Source organism: Anoplophora glabripennis, unplaced genomic scaffold, assembly GCF_000390285.2.
Source record: "Anoplophora glabripennis isolate ALB-LARVAE unplaced genomic scaffold, Agla_2.0 scaffold152, whole genome shotgun sequence".
Taxonomy (NCBI): Eukaryota; Metazoa; Arthropoda; class Insecta; order Coleoptera; family Cerambycidae; genus Anoplophora; species Anoplophora glabripennis.
This window is the reverse complement of record NW_019416497.1, coordinates 354509-362550: the sequence shown is the minus strand read 5'-3', so window position 1 is coordinate 362550 and position 8042 is coordinate 354509. Positions and strand designations below refer to the sequence as shown.

Below are 8042 nucleotides of genomic sequence, written 5' to 3'. Positions count from 1 at the left end.
TAAACAATATAAAAACAGCATTTCAAAACATGAGGCTACTTTAAGCATCATAACCGGGTTAAGAGGGTTTTTAGTAATTCAAATAAAATTATTCAATATTATTATCAAAATATTTATTTAAATTTAATGAATAGACTTTTATTCCACACAAAAATATATGTATTTTGAAAATTCAAATTATGGTGAGTAAATGTAGTGTTGTATAAATGTACAATAAAGAAAATAAAAAAGTAGGTATATTAAAATTCATCCTCTGAATATTCTGATGAATTATCTTCGTCTCCTAGATTGATAACGATAGGTTCCACAGTAACGTCAATTAAATTATCGAGTTCCCACATTTTCTCCTCTTCTTTTTGTACATGATGTATACATCTTTGCCAGTTATCTGCAGTTACTCGTTCCAAGGAATTTTTTAACAAAATTTTCACGTCACTTAATTTAAACGTCGTATTATTTCGCGCTACATCTCCTTTTACCTGCGCCCAGACTAATTCGATTGGGTTAAGTTCACAGTGATAAGGTGGTAACCGTAGTACCGTTATTTGGCGATTTGTTGCCATTTCATCGATAACATATTTTTTCTGATCTTTATTAAGATTGACAAGTGTCAAAAGTTCCTTTTTCACCATATTTGTTTCAAAAGAAATGTTTTTTCCGGATAACCATTGAATTATATCGGCTTTCCTCCAAGCAGTCGTAGGCGTCCGCTCGGTCTGCCGTGAATGGTAACTGGCATTATCCATGACAATTACAGACCCCGGAGGAATAAGATCCAACATCTGTGTAAAATACTCTTCGAAAACATCTGCGTTCATGTCTTCGTGATAGTCACCTGTATTTTTAGATTCAAATAAAAGTAAACCGCCATCTACAAAACCACTGGCACTACCTATATGTGTCACTATTAATCTTCGCCCTTTACCTGAAGGTGCCTTGAACCCTGTTGAAAGTCCATCCAAAAATGCTTGTCGAAAACTTTTTACATTTTTATCTTGCCATACTTTTGTTACAGTATATCCCTCGTTGACCCAAGTTTCGTCTAGATAATAAATATTCCTCCCTTCGTCACGGAATTTTCTAATTGATCTTAAGTAGGATCTTCGCCAACAAATAATTTCATCTTTATCGATATTTTTGGCAAATCGTTGTCCTCTGAAAGTTCACTTAAAATTTTGTTTAGCGTTGGTATTTCTTTTTTAAAATAAAATGAGTGTACTTTAGTCACTAAACACAAGTCGAATTTTACTCTACTGCACTAGCACGTCTTCGTATATTCAGCTCTAAGACTGGATTGATCTGTCACAATACACTGGCTCCTGCCCTATGATGTATCCAGTAAAATATACTAATGTACACCCATTACCTGTTAGCATTAGTGTTACCCAATAATTACCTGAAACGAAATATTAGCACGCCTATGGTCGGTTCTTATCTCGGGGTTTTATTACTCTCTTTCATTTCCAAACAGACTATAGCGGCAAATATTTATTTTATGTATACCGGCTTTTTTTATAGCATAATTGGAGAATATTAATTTATTTAAAAAAATATATGTGCTTTGTTCAAACCTGATTTTCTTTTATTCACTGGGAAACCCATCCAAGTAAATAATTCTAAAACTTTTCCTAAACTTTTATCTAAGTATAGATATCAAATATTTAGGCATACCAGAAAACAACTTATATAATACGTACATTATTTAATGTTTTAATTTATTATATTTGTAATACTATATTAAATAGGGTCACAAATTATGTCCATCAATCATCACGATCCAAATGTAGTTCATTGTCAATAATTTCATTTCCCATGACAATTAAGTATCACTAATTACTACTTCACGGAATAATTAAATAGGATTACCTTTACAAATAAATGTATATTGTCAGGTTGTTGTGTGCCAACATGGCATATTTTTGACCGGAGTGCAGCAATTGCCCTCTTGACCTTGCTTTGAAAAAACTTCTATGGTGTTTACAATAATGTTACTACAATGAACTACAATGAATCTTACACGCTATGGAAACAATGCTTTGAATGAGAATTTCATAATATCTTAGTCATGGTCCCGCAGCACTTTCTGAATTTGGCAATGAACTTTACTATATAATTATAACAAAACGGATTACATGTAACCTAGATTTTATTTATTTTTTCTGCTACCGTGTGTAAAATATTAATTTACGCACACCGTACTATGTAAAATTCAACTTTTTTTTATTAGTTGAACTTTTCTTGTTCTTTTAAATTAAGATTGCCATGGCGCATTTATGTACACGGTGTTCAGAAATAAAAGAAGTCTTAAACTGGCTTTATCACAAATTGTTCTGAAATGAATGAAAGAAAAGTTAGATCAAAATGAACGAAAAATATCGTTGCAGTATAATTGATATTGGTTGAGTTTTTGTGATGTTTAACAATTTTATTTGAGCTTACGAAAATGTTTATTGTATAAGTATTCTTTGTCGTGGTTTCAATTGATAAAAATCTAGAAAGTGATTAAAAATTACTTATGAAAAGTCTAAATCTTGGCGTAACCAATACCAATGATTCGTTTACAATGAACAATGACATACCGTTACCTCTACACGGATCAAAACTAAGTAAAAAAAGTTCATATGAACATGGGTCCGGAAATGCTTCCTAAGGGCACAGGAAGCCATTGAAGAGGGAGGAATGGAAATCATTTTTTTGCAATATCTCTCAATCGCGTTGTGATAAATGAATGAAATTTGGTATACACAGCTAAATTTTGATGAGCAATTTGATGGACTAATCCATTTATTTCCACAAGGTCCATTGGGGTGGGTACGGGGGGGCCCTTGGTACTTTGCGTGTGTAACTTTTTCATCTTTGACTTTTTAACAAATTGGACAGCAAATTCCGTTTTCCCGAACTGTTTTACGTTAAAAAGGTACTCTTGTTTCAAATCGTTATCTTTAACGGTTTCTGAGAAAATCGCTCTTGAATTAATCCCACTTTGGTCAATTTCATAGTAATTTAAACAAAAAATAATAATAATAATTTAATACGTAATCAGTAATACACATTATTGATGTAGAACAATTATGATATGATGATTTGTTTATGGCTTTTGCGATGGTAATGCTGCGCGGCAGAACGCGAGTACGGCAGAAGGTTTCCAAACAGAAGGCTGACATCAAGGAGGACATTCCTCACTGTATTCCGCAATTTAGCTGCAACCGTCACTTTTCGAAGGGATCATAAGATGGAAACTTAATTTTGATAACAGACAACAAGCTATTTTAAAAACTGTTCAAAAAACCCTCCACCTTCTCTGATACAAAGTCTTGCCCTACGTGTAACACTTCTCGAAGCTATTAAGATGCTAAAACGGTTTTGACGAATTTCATTGGCTGCATCATTGATACGCTGCAGCAATTCCTCACGGGTATCGACTTCGGTGGCGTAAACTTTTTGATTTAGATATCCCCAGAAAAAGAAGTCCAGCGGGGTTAGGTCGGGAGAACGCGGCGGCCAAGCTACCGGTCCGTGCCTCCCTATCCACCGTCCAGCGAAATTTTCGTTTAGGAAATTTAGAACATTGCGACCACTATGTGCCGGGGCTCCATCGTGTTGAAAAAACATGTTACGTCGTAAATTTAGAGGCAGATCATCGAGAATTTGGGGAAGATTTTCTTGAAGTAAGTTTAAATAAAGATTTGAATTGAGACGTTGTGGAATTTCAATAGGTCCAATCAGAGTGTCGTGAATTATTCCCGCCCATAAATTTATGGAAAACCGTTGCTGGAAGTTTGTTCTCCGAACAACATGTGGGTTCTCTTCTTCCCAATAATGAGAATTATGAAAATTTAATTTTCCATTTCGGGTAAAAGTAGCTTCGTCACACCACAAAATTTTGGAAGCTTGCTCGTTGTCCAGCGACAAAATCCAGCGACAAAATTGCATACGTGGCGCAAAATCTTCTGGTATCAAGCCATGTACACGTCGATAGTGATAGGCATGTAGACCTTGTCGCTTTAATATTCTTCCAACCTGAAATGTTAGTAGCACATCTAATCAATTCTGTTAAGGAAATCTTTAAGATATGTAGTACCGTTGGCCGAGGAACATTTATTTGCCTTGAAATGTTCCGTATGCTAGTCGTAGGATCTTGTTCAATAGCGTCAAGGACCTCCGCTTCCCTATTAATCCTGGGACGTCCTTGACCCGGTGCCTTTCGAAAAGTGGCGGTTGCAGCTAAGTTGCGGAATACCGTAGGGAATGTCCTCCTTGATGGCAGCCTTAGGTTTGGAAACCTTCTCCCGTACTCGCGTTCTGCCGCTGCAGCATTACCATCGCAAAAGCCATAAATAAATATCATATCAACTAACTCTTGTCCCGTAAACTCTTCCATTTTTTTCGCTTAGAACTATTAAATTGGCAATCGGGAAAACAATACTTTGACATAAGAATACCTTGATAATTTTGTTTATTTGTTCGCATTATTTATATACAGGATATCCTGGTACTTGATACAAAAAAGTCGACTATAAATAGATGAGGTCAAAATAATATCAGTTCTTCATATAATTTTTTTCATACGGTCCTACGTTAACAAATTACGGGCCCTCGAAGGTGAAAATTAAAAAGTTATTTTTATTTACAGTCTCTAAACTATTAATTTCAATATGATGAAAATTTGGTGATCGATAGCGTACACCTTGTTTTTAATGTTGTAGAGATAAACTATGCCCAACTGTAAACAACCCAGAATTTTTGCATAGATGACGATCGCTACATGCCTGCATAAAAAATAAATTCCTTGAAAAATTTGCCAACGAAAATACCCTCTAGGTGCAACTCGGTAAAATTAACAGTTTAGGAAATATTTCTGATTTTGTCACAGTGCACATCGAGCGGCGCCTCCGCCATTTTTTGTTTTTAATTTTTAATTGGACATAATAACTATGTTGGAACCGTACATATTTTAAAAATAAGAGCCTAGAAAATCTTATGGTCTGCTAATGTAATTTTCACTAACATAATTTGACAAATGCACTTTACACATAACACAAAATAGAAAAAAAGACAAGAATAACTTAAAGTAAGTACCTATTAAATTATTACCCACTATTAATGTATGGGCAGGAATAGTGAATTTAATAGGTCCTTACGTTTTTGAGGAACGTTTGAATGGACATCGATATTTGGAGTTTTTGCAAAATAATTTGCAGCCATTATTAGACGATGTTCCATTAGACAGCCGAAGAAACGTTTGGTTCATACACGATGGGGTTGCTCCCCATTTAAATATTGATATACGAAATTATTTATACATTGTGTTTAATGGATTGGGAGAGGAGGCCTAATTTCATGGCCACCACGTTCTCCAGACTTTAACCCGATAGACTTCTTCCTGTCGGGATACCTCAAAAGTTTAGTGTACGCAACCCCAGTACAGACAAAGGATGAATTTCTACAAAGATTTAATTTTCATTGTGATAACATTAGACATACCCCAGAAATGTTTTTCGTGTACAAGCAAATTCGTAGACTTAGGAAGTGTTTAGAGGTAGTAAGTGCCCTTATTGAAAATATATTTTGATTCTTTTTATTAAATTATGTTTTTAACTTTAACTTATTCTTGTTTTGTTTTTCTATGTTGTGTTATGTGTAAATTGTGTTTGTCAAATTTTATTAGTGAAAATTACATTAACAGACAGGCACTTATTTTAAAAATATGTACGCTTCTAACATCGTAATTATGTCCAATTAAAGATTAAAAACAAAAAATGGTGGAAGCTCGATGTCCATCGTGACATAAAGTCACAAATATTTAATAAACTGTTAAATTTACCGAGTTGAACCAAGAGGGTATTATCGTTGTCAAATTGTTCAGGGAACTTATTTTTGATGCAGGCGGACATCGATCGTCATCTATGCAAAAATTTTGAGTCGTTAACCGTTGGGTATAGTCCGTCCCTGGCGTTCTGGACATAATGAAGTTTCACTTACAACATCAAAATCAAGCTGTACGCATGTGTTATGGATCACCAAATTTGCATCATGCTTAAGTTAATAGTTTAGAGACTAATAATTTTTTAATTTTCTCCTTCGAGGGCCCGTAAATTGTTAACGCAGGCCCGTATGAAAAAAAATTATATGAAGAACTAATATTATTTTGACCTCATCTATCTGTACTCGACTTTTTTGTATCAAGTGTCAGGACACCCTGTATATGTTAATAATATATTTAGTGTTAAAATAATATGAACAAATCTCTTAAAATAGTTGTTTCAACATTTGATATATTAATAGTTTTCAGCATATATGGTCCACAGAGAAAATGTACCTTATTTTATTGAATTAAATATGATCATAAGGCATGTAAATAAATATTATTGCTTTTTAAAATTAAAAAAAAACATATGCGATGGCCGGGAATCGAACCCGGATCAACTGCTTGGAAGGCAACTATGCTGACCATTACACCACCATCGCACTTGCAAAGTTTTTTCGGGATTTGAAACCGTCGGTTACCATATAATACATATTCGTATTGCTGGTTGCATAGCTATAATAGTAACAAAAGGAACAGAGAAATTACAGAAAATATATTGAAATTGGAGCTCCACGTAAGTACAGAAGTCAAAATTATGCATTTATACATTAATTATATTCCAATACGTCGTTTTTAACTTTTCGTTTTTGGAAATTTCAGCTCCATCAGGTTATAAAAAATTAGTTTCGATCGATGGGAATTAAAAGCAAATATTATGTATTTTGTCCTATGAATATCTTTACGCCAATTTTTTTTTTGGATTTCTTGCTAAACTACTGATATAGATCTTAGAGAAAAACGACCAACGTTCTCAGAAGATACAAATGAGGAAATATTCTGTATATTTTATCCAGATTTTAGTTACTTTTATATTGTTACATTTAAATCAAATTTATTTGAACCCTGGGTGTAGGATGCGCAGTGGTAAAAAAGTGGAGTGAGGAACGGATTCCTGTACTATGGTACCTGTTGCTTGCATTGCCATCTCATTTCTACACCAAGTGCGTTCTCTTTTTGATACATAAATTTCAGGGCTTAAATGAAATGTATGCAGTTGTTTATATATTTCTTCTTTATTTATTTGGGTATTTTAACACCCGTAAAAAATGAAAATTAGCGAAATAACTCTTGCGCCAAAAGAATCTGTGAAAGGTTATTTTTAGTGAAAACAATTTTGTTTAATCAAAAATCTCACAAAAAAAACACTCGCATAGGTATATAAAATAAGGTATTTTGCATTTTCAGTGTAAGACTTTTTGTCAGGCAAAACTATTATCAAAATAATAAAAATAAGCTTTGACATAGGTATCCTTTGAGAACAAGAGTCTATTTAATTAATTTTTATTTTTTGACACGTGGCAAAATACTCAAATACTTTTCACAGGTGGCCAAATAAACAAAGAAAAAGTACAACTATGTAACAAATAAATAACTTCAATTAATATATTGAGTATGTGGAGCAACGGACATCCACGTTGACAGCTAGAGAAAATGAGTTATTCTCATTTTCGTACAATGATAAATATTAAAAAACGATTGTAGGAATAGCATTGTATCAACTCGTACATAAAAGTTTTTTTGGTACTTTACGTGTTACCAAACTGAGACTTCCCTAGTCCAAACACATTTCCCTTTTGTACTAGTTATATAGTAATTAAGGTACCTAGGGACTCTAGGGTGTTATATGGATAATAATGCGCCGACATCGACAGTGTACTTGACCATTGTTATCCTATAATGCCCGTGATGAACGTTTATTGTCCTACTAATTATTGTATCATTTAATTTCAAAAGTGTATTAAATATAGTAGTATTGTAGTAGTGTATACTACTACATGTATTTGACGTTGACAATAAATGTACTTGCAATTTATATTTTTGTATTGACTTGTTGCCATGATTATGTATTTTTAATTTGCCCTAGGGCACTTTAGATATTCGCAATGCCGGTCGTTATTTCCTATTTCTTCTATCTCAATATGAGGCGTTAATTACAAAATAAACTAATAGCATA

At 33.5% G+C, this 8042-nt stretch overlaps 1 non-coding gene across 1 annotated transcript; it reads right to left on the bottom strand.

The window, feature by feature from the left end:
* Positions 1-6396: 6396 nt before the first annotated feature.
* Positions 6397-6468, bottom strand: Trnag-ucc. The gene has a single exon. It is a non-coding gene; the product is annotated as a tRNA-Gly (tRNA).
* Positions 6469-8042: the final 1574 nt, after the last annotated feature.